This window comes from Tarenaya hassleriana, unplaced genomic scaffold (assembly GCF_000463585.1).
Source record: "Tarenaya hassleriana unplaced genomic scaffold, ASM46358v1 Cleome85, whole genome shotgun sequence".
Taxonomy (NCBI): domain Eukaryota; kingdom Viridiplantae; phylum Streptophyta; class Magnoliopsida; order Brassicales; family Cleomaceae; genus Tarenaya; species Tarenaya hassleriana.
The window spans coordinates 88724-102639 of record NW_010970923.1 but is presented as its reverse complement, the minus strand read 5'-3'; the positions used below and the strand labels follow the sequence as shown (position 1 = coordinate 102639).

Sequence of the window (13916 nt, the reverse complement as noted above, 5' to 3'; positions counted from 1 at the left end):
CGGAACTTTATCTCAGGGCTTAGAATTGTCGACACTATAGCTAGGCCGCTGAGAATTTACTGTGATAATTCCGCAGCTATCTTCTTCTCGAAAAATGATAAGTACTCAAAAGGTGCTAAGCATATGGAGATAAAATACTTATATGTCAAAGAGGAAGTTCAGAAACAAAGAGTATCATTTGAGCATATCAGTACTGATTTTATGATAGCGGACCCATTAACTAAGGGATTGCCGCCTAAGACTTTTAAGGCTCATGTTGATTGTATGGGCATTATAGATAAGTCATTACTGTAATTTAAATAATTGTTCATTATATATATGATATTTTGAATTCAATAAAAGTCTTGTTTCTGTTATTGAAATTCATATTATCATTAAATTATTTGTGTACACATGAAGTTGATGGAGATAATATGCATTATTGTTTTACAGTTATTTCTGGCCATAAAAGATGTTTTGGATGACAAACGATTGTGATACTTGGAAGGAATCACATTCAAATAAAATGATGTGTGACCGCCAAGATTCAATTGTTTGTTGTTCAAATAAAAGTTATCGGTGATAGATGAATACAATATAAAATTACGCGTTTTAAAGATTGTATATTATCAAGTCATCACATGGGTCAAGTGGGAGAATGTTGTAAATATTAATATTTTAATGGCTCATGTAATTTTGGGCTTTGGAATTCAATATGACATTGACTTCATTGATGGATATGGGTTTATGAAAGTGTCGAATTTCATGGGTGTTTATGGTTATCCCTCTCTCCTTATCCTATAAATCGTGGACAAATGCTTCACATTTTTCATCCATCAGAAAAATTATCAAAGTAAGGGTGAAAAGAGAGAAAAACTGATTTACCGACTTGTTCTTCAAAGTCATTCCGCTGCAATATGGATTCAGGTATATTGCATATACGATATATATTATCTTAGAGCTTCTCATGATGGTGATACAGAAGGAGAATGAGTAAAAGCTTTTCAACTTTCACTGTCTGAATGGTAAGTGGTTTGTCCTCTTTTTTTTTTTTTTTGTCAAAGTTGTAAAATGGGCTATCTTCACCATTACCAAAAAGAAAATTTCCTCACAAATGGTCATTGCTTTCAAGTTTTGACTTTGTTAGACTACATGATAATCTATTGTTTATTGACGTATCCATGATGTTTGTTTGTTTCTCTATAAAAGACGTATGTTACAATGTTTAGTAGATTTCATATTAAAATAAATGATTTGATCATTTCATGTTAGGATGCAAACCAGGGTATACAACAGCAGGTGTTTCAACTCCTGATAGAGTACATACAATTCCTGATAGAGTACATACAATGCATCAAAAGATTCGAAAGCTCCTAATTTTTACACACGAAAAATATATTTTTAAGAAATTAAAATATTCATTAGTTATATATATTGATTAAATTACCATAAATTTTACACATAAAATATATGTTTTTTAAAAATTACTTACAAGATGTAATAATAAAATTTGTAATAGGTTATTATAATTTCAAAATCAAAAAATAAAACCAAAATATGTGGCAAAAGTATTTACTAGATGAAAAAAAACGGTGGTATATTCTATAGTTAGAATAAAAAATTAAAATTAAAAAGTTAATATAAAAAATGATAGATTATTCCAAATAAAAAAATGCCAAAAACATTATTTCGCAGAAGATATAACCGTACAAGAAATCTTCAATTGTCTAAAGAGTACATTTGTCTTAAAACTCTGCACCATCTTAGATTATTCTACTGTTTTTTGTTTTATTCTTCAGTTTTTCTTGTAAAGTTTTCCCAGATTAGTTCGAACTCGGATGAGAGACTACTCTTCAGATTCTTCTTGAATATGAAAAATATAAAATCAATGGAGATGAACTTCAAATGTCCCTTCTAATTTAGAACCAATAAATATTGATAGTCAGGTAAGATCCAGAAAAATACATATACCGGTTTTGTATTTTTATTTTCTAATTTTATCCTTAATATTTTTATTATAGTTTAACTCCCTAATTTTTTTTCTACAAAAACAAAAGAATAAAACTACATGTCGCTAAATTTGATTGAATTTGGTGGTGTATGAGTTCATGACCATCCTCACTGGATGCTAGAATCGGAGGTCGCCCTCGCAGCAACGACCATAATCATCCAGTATAATATATTATCATAACAATTTACTTTTTCCAATAACTTTGGATTTTTAATTAGATCTCACTATTGTTTTAATTTTTCCAATTTTCTATCGATTTTTTTTAACTACTGCTATCCTTTCATAAATTAGTATGTATGAAAGCAATTTAATATAATTTAACTCCATCTACTTAGTGTTAAAACAAAAGTGATGTCTATAATCTTTAACACTAATAAGAAAGTTATTTGATAGCAAATTATCATAACTCATAAATAGTTTTCAAAAACCATTTTATTATGGTGGTATTTAAGAACTGTTTAAAAGTTTAGAGTTTAGTTTTATGAATATTTTTGAAACATATTTAAAATTTCATAATTTATATTTATTATTAAGGTTTCATATAGGAGTTAGGAAATACTCCCTCTGTTTCTTAATAGTTGACTTTATAGACAAAAAACAATTTTCAAAATAATTATAGTTTTAGATTTTTTATGTAATTTTTTAAAATAATTTTCAATTTTATCTTTAATTAAAACTAATAAATTTCAATAAACTTAATGAATATTAGGGGTAGCACGGATCGGATATCCGTTATTTTTGAGATATCCGATCCGCACAAATTCTCGATTTTATTATCCGTATCCGATCCGTAATTTACGAATATCGAAAATTTTGGATATCCCTAAATATCACGTATATTAGCGAATATCCGTATCTGACATAAAAATTAGAAAAATTTAAATTTAAATTAAAGAACAATTTTAAATATAAATAAATTATATCGGTCATTTATATTCAAAATTTAAAATTTATAATTTAAATGTTTAAAATCAATTTAAATATAAATATTATCATAATTTATCATATACAAATGTCTTCAAAGTTTAAAATTCAAAAAATTAAATATTTTAAAATATTTTAAATCTCTATACCAAATTATTCTTATATTTAATAATATTATTAATTAGTACATATCAGATCGGGTATGTCGGATAATTTGAATTTGATATTCGTATCTAATCTGTATCCGATAAATATTTCAAAATAAATATCCGTATCCGATCCGTACATTCCGGATATCCGAATTTTCGGATCGGATAACGAATCGGTTCGGTTTTTCGGATATCATGTCCACCCCTAATTGAATATTAATTATATTTCAGTTTTAAATAAAGGTATACATGATTTTTCTACAGTTTTTTTGAAATTGTAAAAAATTAAAAGTCAATTATTATGAAACTGAGACAGTATTAATATATTTATTTGAGAAATCCGTCGGTATCCATTTATTTGAAAAAGTTGATATCATTTCGCGATTGTTGAGAAAACCGGTGAAAACCATCGATTTATTTTTCTTAATTATCTTTCATTGTTAAACTTTTTATTTTTCCCTTTTATAGATAAATAATCAGCAAATTGAAAAACATAGAATGACAAGATTAAAATGTAAATATTATGATTTTTATTTTAACTAATTTTAATTATTTTTAATTTATTTTAAGATTGTATTGGCCTATTTTTTTTAGAAGTTCAAGATATATATACGTGTGCATGTATGTACATTGGTTTATTTATTTTTATATTTTATTTATTAATTTATTAATTTATTTTTATTTATTTATCTTAAAATTTTAAATTTTTAATAATTAAATTTTATATGTACGTATTCCTAAAATCATTGAGACGACTTTGTTGGAAAAATAAATATATATATATATATACACACATATGTATACATATTCATACACAAAATAGATATCTATATATGTAAAGTTCAGAAAAGTATAATTAATATATAAAATAAAAAATAACCCGCGATAATAAAATAATTTTATGAAAATAATATCAATTGATAATGATTATTATAACATTATCGTTTTATATGTTTACAATTTAAAGTCCACTATTTTTTTATTAGTGGGTAGTAAAGTGTTTTCATTAGAATATTTAGTAAAATAAATAATTAAAACAAAAATTTTGAAAATCTTTTCATTAATCCACTAACCCAAATTACATACTGTGACTGAGTATTGATTAATAATTTATTATATTATTATTTCTACTATATAACACCAAAAAAAATGGATAGATGTTTTCAACCTAATCAAAAGTTTTTATGTTTTTTTTTTAATTTGTTTTTCTCATGAGTTTGGTTATATTTCACAAGAAGCAATATTTTTTAACTACAGAAAAAAAGTCAATGACCGATGAAGCAACGCTGACCCAACACCTTAAATAAAAATCCTATGTTCCACTTTGTTCTTGACGTGTTTGAGGTAATACAATGTTTCAATGGAAAGACCACCAAAAAACAAATATTAAAAGAATTGTTACAGTTATAGCCTTATTTTGTTTCTTGTGCTTATAGTAATCACTGTTTAGAGTCTTGGAATCTTTTTTTCCTTTTCTAATTTTTATAGTTTAGAGAGGAATACGTGTATTGAAAAAAGTCCTCAACCCTATGGAATTTGGAAAATCTTTGTCTATCTCCTTGAGTATCGCTGAGTCTGATAAGAAAAGTTGTGTGTGTAGTCTAGAGTTTTTTTTCTTCCATAGAGTATATATCAAAAGTTACCAGAGAATATTCACAACCCATTTCATCTTTGAATCCGACTAGACACTTTTAAAATTTACTATAACATTTATGTGAGTTTTGTCATAATTTTTTAATTTCTTTTATAATACAGGTCACGAAGAATCTAAAAAACACAAGATGAATACAATGAAAATGCTTCTGATACCATCTATTTTTCAGTATAAGTAAATACTCAAAATTTAAAATGTATATATAAATACTCAACTTCAATGCACTATCAAAACCATGAGTTCAGATCAACAAAAAAAATTCTTATCACGAATCACGATAGTCCAAGTTTGAAATTTCATGGTCAAATCGATGCATATTGCATATATGTATGTATCTATAAAATTTTATTATTTTTTAATTTATTTACATAATAATGTAAGATAACAAATGTATGACATGTCTGTACAATCATATCTACATCCATATGCTTATACTTATATATATATATATATATATATATGTGTTTGTGCATATATCATGTATAGAAAAATGTATATGTATATATGTATATGGATAAATGTGTGTCAATATGTATATATGTATATATATACATATACATATATGTGTATATGTATTAGTTGACTTTCTCTGAGTATAAATTATTTTTTTGATAAAATTGAAAAAAAATCTATAATTTTTGTTCAGTAAAAGGGTATAAAATTTAATAATATTTTATTAAATTGTCATAAATTATAATTCCAATAGTGTTTTCGAATTATATTACTTTCATCACATGTATCAAACATATAATTCGATTTTAATAGATATTAAGATGGTAAATTTTAAAATTTATTTTATAAACAAAAATTAAGAATATAAAAGACAATACATTCTACACTATACATAATGTGTAACAAATACAAAAAAACAACAACACATATAATAAGAAATTAACAGTAGATTAACAACAATATATATATATCTAATAATATTTTTACCTCCCCTCTAATAGTATTTATATTCTTTTATTTATTCACTTCTTATATATATATATATATATATAATGATCCAACACTATAATTTAACTTTACATAATATATAATAATTTTGTATAAATTAATCAATAATTATTTATAACAAATAGACGATGCGCGAGTCTCTTCTAGTTTTTTATAATGATTATAGATGGTTGACATTAAACGGTTGATAAATTACTATTCATAGTAATTGTTAGCGATTAAAATAAATGGTTGAATATAATTATATTTTGTGGTTTGATATAAATTATCAAAAAAATATGATTTTAATATAATTTTTTATAATTAATTTTAGTTAATTTTTACTGTCTTTTGATGAACAACTATTTACTAAATTTATAAAAAAAATAAAATATAATTTTAATCAATTTTTTTAAAAATTATGATTAAAATTAGAAAAATAATTGTTATTAAACCTAAAATTTATATAATCTTATTATATATATTTTTTACTAAAATATAATACTAAAAAAAACTCAAATCATAATATATTGATATGGAGTGTCGAGGTCATTATATATTGATATATAAAAATATCACTATTTAAATATTTTTTTTTCTAAATAGTTGAATATATTTTCTATACTATTTTACAAAACCTGAAGAATTTTTTGTTTGGTTTTCTTCACACGTATCAAATAGGAAGTATTAATTAAATAAGAGTTTTTAGGTGGGTCCACGAGAGAAAGAGGGAGAAAGGAATTGTAAAGCTACGATGAAGTGTCTGTCTTTGATATTCTCTTTTTTAATTTTAAATGTATTTTGCTCTTTTACTTTTAAACGCAATAAACGTTAACGAAATGCATCTAAACATCAACATTTTGATTTTTAAAATTGTGTTTTTTTTTGTCAAATGTTGGTATATTTATCACTATCGAGTCTTGTACATATCGCTTTTCAACCTATCCAAAAAAAGAGAATTTTTAAAATTGTTGGTTGTAATGCTATAGGATGATCCGTGATATGACATTTTGATTTTGTATTGATTCATTGGTTTATGAATGCATTACTCTTTCCGTTATATGATTGGCATGTTTGTTATATTTCAGTATCCTTAAATCATTAGAGAATGATTCTACGTGAGACAAATGATCATAACTTGAGCAATTAATGCCTTGGTTAGATCACCTCTAACTCAATTCTAAGTGGGTGGTCATGGCGTCTTCCTAGAGGCTAACCATGACTTATGGTTCGGAAAAGGTTCCCGAAGTCACTACCACTTAGAATGGGTCTATAGGGTCACACACCATCCGGAGAATGGAAATGAGATTTGACCGAAACGAACATGAAAAAGGAGTTTTCAGTGTGTTGGTCCGGAGCTGACCAAGTTTGGTCATCCCCGGACCAAGGTTGGTCAGTCCAGGTGGTCCGGAAGTCGGTCCGTGGCCATCTGTCCAGGTCTAGTCCGGCTGACCAAAAGTTGGTCAGCTCCGGACCAGACGTTGGGTCAGGCGGACCGAGGAGCTGGCACGTCGGACTGAGCTGACGAAGAAGGAACTTGGTCTAGAGCTGACCAAAACTTGGTCTAGAGCTGACCAAAACTTGGTCAGCCGGACCAAGCCTTCAGGTAAGGCGGTCCGACAGTTCAGACTAGGCTTGGTCTGCCGGACCAAGCTCTTGGTCCGGCGGACTGGGATCTGAAATTTTCTAAAAATTCGGATTTAGGGTTTTCTAAACTTATTTAAGTTTGAGATTTCGTCCAAACTTAATTAAGGCCACCCTAAAACTCTGAGAGATATCTAAGAATCCTAGAGAATTCATTCTTTTCGTTTTTGAGCTTCTCGGGATTAGATCTGGTCTCTCGAGTTACCCTTTTCTTCACTAATTCTAGCAGATACGTTCCAAATCGTTTGGAATCCTTCCCGTCGGTGTGGATATGTGTAGAGGGACTGTAATTCAGTCCTAGGTGATTAAGAACATACCCCAGATCGATATTTTCTTCAAGTTTCATCGAGAACGAGGTAAGTAACGATTCCCTATGTGATATACACGATTTTTCGGGTTTTATCAAGTTTGGTTACGTATGACGTTTGACTATGTTTAGATCTTTCTTCCGCTGCATGAAACCTAGTAAACCAAACCCTAGATCGATATGATCGCATGCTAGGAACCCGTAGATTTTCCAACAAAAATTGTGTTGCGATTGCCATTGCTTTTGCCAATCGATTTCTCAACGACCACCTTCCGCGAGAAATTATATCACTACAAAAAAAAATCACCAATTTCCAATGGATTTTCCAACGGATTTATCCGTTGAAATTTTTTCAACGGTTTTCAACGGTGTTTCAACGATGATTTCCATTAAAATTCCGACGGATATCCATTGGAAACGTCCATTGAAAATTTTTAACGGAATTTTCAATGTATTCAATTGAAAATTTTCAACGGCACTTCCAACGGATGTCGGTTGAAAAAATCAGTTGAAAATTTTCAATGGAATTCCAAGGGATTTCGGTTGGAATTTGTTTTTAAAGAAATTTCCAACGGAATTCTAACGGATATCGGTTGGAAATTTGGATTTTACTTGAAAAAATTAATGAAAAAATATACATACTAATAAATATTTATATATATATATATATATATTTAAATACGTGTATGTTATATTTATATGTATACATATATATATATATGTATACATATAGGTATATTTTGTGTATATATATTTTTATATGTAAAAATATAATGTATATATACACACATATATATATGAATAAGTATATATATATCGAAATGTATATATTATGTATCTGTATTACAAATATATATTATGCACATATATATATATATATATATATAAATTTGAATGTGTATATACGTAAATATATACATATAAACGTATAAATATTCATATATGTATATATATGTTACACCCGAAACCCGTATCCCTCATTACGAGTTGCGTCACATGGACAACTAAAATGAAAACACAATTCCAAAAATCCGCGGGAATTTAAAACTTTTCTTTTCAGAGTTAGCGGAAGGAAAATATTCATACATACATATATGATACATTATTTCTAGAGATAATTATACATAGTCGAGTGGTAGTATAACATTATTACAAACCGTAAATATCTACCACCGATATAACACAAAATCGTTTCTCCGAATATAAGTGTATCGTAATAAATAATTATACATGATCCGTGGTCAGGTCACCCATGTCTCCGATGTCTGCTTCGCGGCTACTGCTGCTCACGACCTAAAACGTTGCGTAACAACGTCCTAAGCTAATTGTTTAGAGAGTGAACTCGGGCGTAACGCGTAGTTCTATTCTCGTGGAATCAGGGAAAGCAATATATATATATATAAATATTAATACTCTAATAAACAGGAATCGAAACATGGAATCACGATAATCATGCAACAATCACAATCACGACCGTACGACAAGTCGCAGGACAGAGTCTGTCAAATTGTCTCTATGCGCACCATGGGTAGGTAATATACTTCCCATGTGCATAGCACAACCACCTCTCTCCTCGGAATCCATCTACTCCGCAATCCCCCGGATCCGGCATAAATATATTTTTCTCTGCCCGAACACATCACCCCACCCTAGCATCGATGTCACCTCTCGATACTAGGCGTGTCACCTCACTCCGGCATTGATGTCACCTCTCAATACCGTTCACCAGACGTCGGCTACAACCGACACCATCGACTATAACGGGAGAGCCCATCGCTGCAACTTCCCCTCGCCGACCATCCATCGCGGAAATACTTGTCAAGTTCGTGCCAGAACCTGGCAGAGTAAGTCGGTACAACTTCTCGAGAACCCCAATCTATCCGAATCTCAGGTATGTGTAATGCCTCATCCTCGGGATAATCATATCCCGGAATCTGCTCCGTCGCTAGCGGGAACGTTGGCGCGATTACCAAAAACCGTATTTTCCTCGTCATGCAATAGTACCGACTACAATCGGCTATCTACGCAAGTCATCGGAGTGTCCATAACCGTCCTATCGTTCGGATGTTGGGGCGATTATATCATCGCCATATTTACAATCATATCCCATATGAGTGGCATTCGACCCAGATCGGATGACACATAGATAGGACGCAATCTTGCAACCATCGTGCAATCAATCACAAACGTCCGTTACTACACTCACACGCTAAACATTAATACAAACCCTTTCGAATTAACGTTAACACCATACCAACTACCCCTACCACACGCATTTATATAGTTTATTTACTATACATGCATTTCCGCTTGCGTAGTCTTTTAATTCTCCTTATAATCATTTATATATTTTTTTTGAGTCTTTCTAGTTAATTTACCGAATTGTACCTCCGGTTTGACCTCTGTGGTCCCGATCCGTCCGGATGACCAGTTCAGTTCGTTCTGTGGTTTTTAGGCTTACCTATTTATTAATTTTGGGTTCAGACTACGCGGGGTCCGGTCTGACCTGTATTTTCGGTTTATTATTATATTTCTCTCTTCTTCACGAAACTCACACAAACATACTTGATTTTCTACTGGTAATTCACCAAAAATTCATATTTCAATTTAGAACACGAATCAATCATCATTCAATCATGAAACACTCAAAGCTCAAACCCTATGTCAACAGACTTCCTAATTAAACTCGAATTCACTCACCTCGGGTTATGTTTGCGGGTTGTGGGTAGTGGGTAGTAGATTGGGTGATGGGTAGGAAACTTCCTAGAACTCCTCTGGGTCTGTAGAAGTCAAATTGAATATTAAAATTTTTGGCTTTGGACGGTCGTCGCAAACTCTTTTTTTTTTTTTCATTTTAACTTTATATTTGTTCAAATTAGGTTTCGGTCCATCCGGATTACCAATTCAAATTATCCAATATTTTTTTCATTTGCCTTCAACTTTAATTTGATCAAAACTGCATTCGGTTTTATTTCAATACTATTTATTTGGTTTCGAAGTATTATTGAACTGATGAATTCAGATCGAGATTTTATTATTATCATCATCATCATCATCATCATCATCATCATCATCATCATCATCATTTATTTTTTTTATCGTTATCCTTTTTCTATATCTTCTATTATTAGTATTATTATTTTATTATTTACTTTATGATGATTATAATTATTTTTATCGTTATTAACGTTATCCTTATTATTATTATTTATGATTTTATTATTAGGATAATTATAATTATTAATATTATTATTTTGAAATTATTATTCTTATGTTTCTTTTATATATTCTTTATAATTTAATTCGGTCCGGACCAAAATAGTTCGATCCGATCTGAATCTAGTGATTTTATAATAACACTCAAATATATCAAAATTCAATGGATTAAAATCTAAAATTCGTAAAAATTTATTCAATAATATAAATCAAACTTTAATTTAATACAAACATGTTGAAATCCCAAGAATCAATGAAAATTGAATTTTCGAATTGAATTCGATTTACTTACCTATATTTTTCTGTGCTTCCGTGATGATCGTTGAAAACTTAGGTGATGATTATTTGTTTTTGTTCGTATTCAATTTTAAATCGGAGTTTTAGCTAAAAGAGATTCAGAAAGTTAATTCATGGTTGAAATGCATAGGTATAAGTTACATAAGAATGAAAATTAATAAGGATTAAGAAAACTTACTCGCAAACCAAGATAGATAGAAGATTGAGTGAAGGTAAAGATTTGCAGGGAAGTTACGGTGGAAGAATTTCTGCTGCACGAAGGGAGCAATCAACTTGGAAGAGGAGTGTCTGATATGGAACGAAAAGAGTGAGAGAGAACATGAGGGGGCGTGGAGCAGGTGAGCAATTTAGGGACTGATGTTCCCCACTTTATTATTTGTTTTTTTTTTCAATTATGGAATGTTACAATATACGTATATGTGTATGCGTGTATGTATATATATAAATATTTATAGATATAAATATTTATATATTTATATATATTAATGTTATATGATATCAGAAGTTTAATTTGGAGCAGTTAGATGATTGTCAATTGGAACCCTAGGGTTAAGGAGGATTGAGCTCTAGTAGTGTGGGAGGATGAGTGATCTATTGAGAAGCGATTTCGGGGATTAAATTTCAGAGTTTTGGATTCGATATAGAGTCGGGGTCAGGGTCGGGGTCGGAATCAGGAATATGTTTTGAATTTTTTTTGAAATATTCTAACAGATTTCGGTTGGAAATTCCGTTGGAATTGCGGTTGAAAATCCGTTGGAAAACGCACACCGATTTCTAACGATATAATTCCAACGAATTTATCCGTTAGAAACATTAATTTCCAACGGATTTGTCCATTGGAAATGACTATTTTTCTGTAGTGTATAACCGCTCTATTTGCAAATAGTAATGATGTAATGAGTCGACTTTTAAATTTAAATTTCATTGATTTTAATTTTTTTTTCTTTTCATCTCCTTTTCTTTTCATATAAGTTATAGTTACGAGAAAATTTCACAAATATATGTTTGAGTTAATTCCATAAAAATTAAAGAATTGGTCTAATGTTGAAAAACTTATTTCTCAACTTCTATACTAATATAAAAGCTAATTTTTTTAAAAAAAAATTGTCATGACAATAATTGACTTTGAAAAATGTTGTCAATTAAGAGGTTGACTAACGTTGACCAACCATAATGAAGTGGTTTATGACATGGATCATTGCATCATATACCACATCCATTTCTAAGATGTTGGAAATTTGCCTAAATATACGATGTCGATTTAGGGAGTGATCTATCTCATTTTATTTCCTAGATACAACAACCGCAAGTGCACAGGTCAATTGTAGTACTCTAGGATTGAACACAGGGACATGTGGACATTAATGATACAATTACAGGTTCTATTCGGTTTCAATCGGGCAAAAATTTTGAGTGGTGATGATGATGATTAAATGTAAATACAAATTAAAGAAGACACAAATAATGTTTTTAACACAATTTAATTAAAACATTGTAGGTTTCGAGATTTACGGGATGTGTAAAGATCGTGTCTACAAATATGATTCGACAATCTAGGGTTTTTAATCGGGAAACTCAAGTTCTTATCGTAGAGGATTACTCTTCCGAGTCTCACCTCACTTCCTAGAAGTTTAATCTACCGATCTCTCGATTCCAAACAGATTAAAAACTTCTTAGAGCATTAAATTTGCTATCACAATTTCTAAATAGTATAACCATCTTCCGATGCGAGAACCATCTATTCGAATGAATATTTTCTGAATTTAATTTTATATTCTTATGCAAATTAAATTCTGGAATCAATAAATAAGATGGCCGACAAGATTTAAAGCATTAAACATTATTCATTTAAACCAAATTATCAAATCCATAATTGCAAAAATAATTTATAAACACATAATCCTTACACACCGCAACCCTAACCTACAATCAGAAAAACTACTCACACATAGCGGTAAATAACAACAAGAATTAAACGGCAACACATAAAATTAAGGGAAGAGATGCTCAGAGATGTATGCGGCAGCTTCCTCCTCTTCGGCTCTTGCTCTCCGACTTTCTCTAATCTCTTTGTATCTCCGTGTCTGTCCCAAATATTTCTCTCTACATCTGCTTAAATAAAGAAATCGGTGAAGTGCTTGTCCGTTTCATTGTCGCGCGAGTAGCGTAAATCAAGGAAAGCGTGTCGGACGATTACGACATCATTGGGGATAATCGTCGCTTCATGACAGGTGGGTGGCTGGCACGGTTGTGTAGTGTGCATGCTTTTTTTAATTTGATCGCACGATCGTCGCTGATGATCGCACAATCGGCAGAACAAGACAAGCACACAAATCGAACGCATTATCACATTCATACTATATTATATATACATATTATACACAATATAGTATATATATTAATATGTAGGCATATTATATATATACACACATGCTATATATACATATATTTATATAGGTTTACACAAGCATATATTTGTATAGTTTATACATATATTAATCTGTACGTATATATATATATATTTATATATTATACATATATTTATAATATATATATAAATATGCGTATATTGTACACACATATATATCCACATATATATACTAATATAAATACATATTATATATGCATACGCTTTACATATATTATTCATATATATATATATATATATTTATTTATTAATATATATGCATAATATACATATATATACATACACATATGCATACTATATATACGTGTATATATATATATACTTACATATGTTAGTGCAATTATTTGCACATGTTATTTTGGTTGTTA

The 13916-nt window shown here is 29.6% G+C and overlaps 1 long non-coding RNA gene across 1 annotated transcript; it reads right to left on the bottom strand.

Annotated features, from left to right (window-relative positions):
- Positions 1–8773: 8773 nt before the first annotated feature.
- On the bottom strand, positions 8774–11462 carry LOC104803374. Its single transcript, XR_770204.1, has 3 exons — positions 11299–11462; positions 10308–10387; positions 8774–8900 (listed from the first exon to the last, which is right to left on the bottom strand). It is a non-coding gene; the product is annotated as an uncharacterized LOC104803374 (long non-coding RNA).
- Positions 11463–13916: the final 2454 nt, after the last annotated feature.